The sequence below is a fragment of the Galeopterus variegatus genome, unplaced genomic scaffold (genome assembly GCF_000696425.1).
Source record: "Galeopterus variegatus unplaced genomic scaffold, G_variegatus-3.0.2 Scaffold437, whole genome shotgun sequence".
NCBI lineage: Eukaryota > Metazoa > Chordata > Mammalia > Dermoptera > Cynocephalidae > Galeopterus > Galeopterus variegatus.
This window is the reverse complement of record NW_007726548.1, coordinates 306,840-307,704: the sequence shown is the minus strand read 5'-3', so window position 1 is coordinate 307,704 and position 865 is coordinate 306,840.

The window sequence follows — 865 nt, the reverse complement described above, 5'->3', positions numbered from 1 at the left end:
CTATATGGAAGGAGAGTTTGTTTGCTGATTCATACTTGAACAGAGCCCAGCCTTATGTTGGAGAGTAGATTAAAATAGATGGTGGGTTGAACCCTCCTTTTGCTTCGAATAACAGGTGTAAGTACGCATTTGACTTAACAGGAAGCAGGGAGGGACTGTAATATAGCAACATTCCAGAAAGAACCACTTGGCAAGTAGTACACAGGGGAAGTAGAGATGAGGCAGGAAACTGAGCTTAAAGGAAGCCACAGGAGCCCAGATGGGACTTGAGGACTTTGCCTAGAGTGATGCTCATGGGAATTAAGAAAGGATGTTTCTGCTGCAGAGAAGGAAAAGCCTAATGACTAAGACTAGATCTAATGAATACTGGGGTTACACCTTTGTGAAATGTTATTTATAAATGTGATTTATGACTTGAAAAAGCTATGTAGTTTAAAATTAATACAGCATTGTGGTTAAGAGATAATGGAGGTAACAGCAGTGTTGCTTCATAGGGTCAGTGCCAGACACAGTAGGGGCTCAAGAAATGGAGTTACTGAGAATCTATTAATGTGTAGGGTGCCCAGCAGAGCCATCAAAATCTCATGCTGTAGTTGAAGAGCAGCCCCTGCTGGTCACCCAAGGTGATGCAAAATTCCATGTTTACAAAGGTCTGGCCCAGTCCACACCCCAAATACTGTATCTGGCATGGTTAGTGGATCCCCTCCAAAGCACACTATAGACAAGCAGGATGGAACAGGAGTCGTCACTTTTAACAAGAATGTTCTTTATTTGTACAAACCATTATAATCCTCTCAACATTCTTCAGTCATTTATCAACAAACTTTTCACTGTACTCATTTAACAAGTTAACAGTGTCAAACTA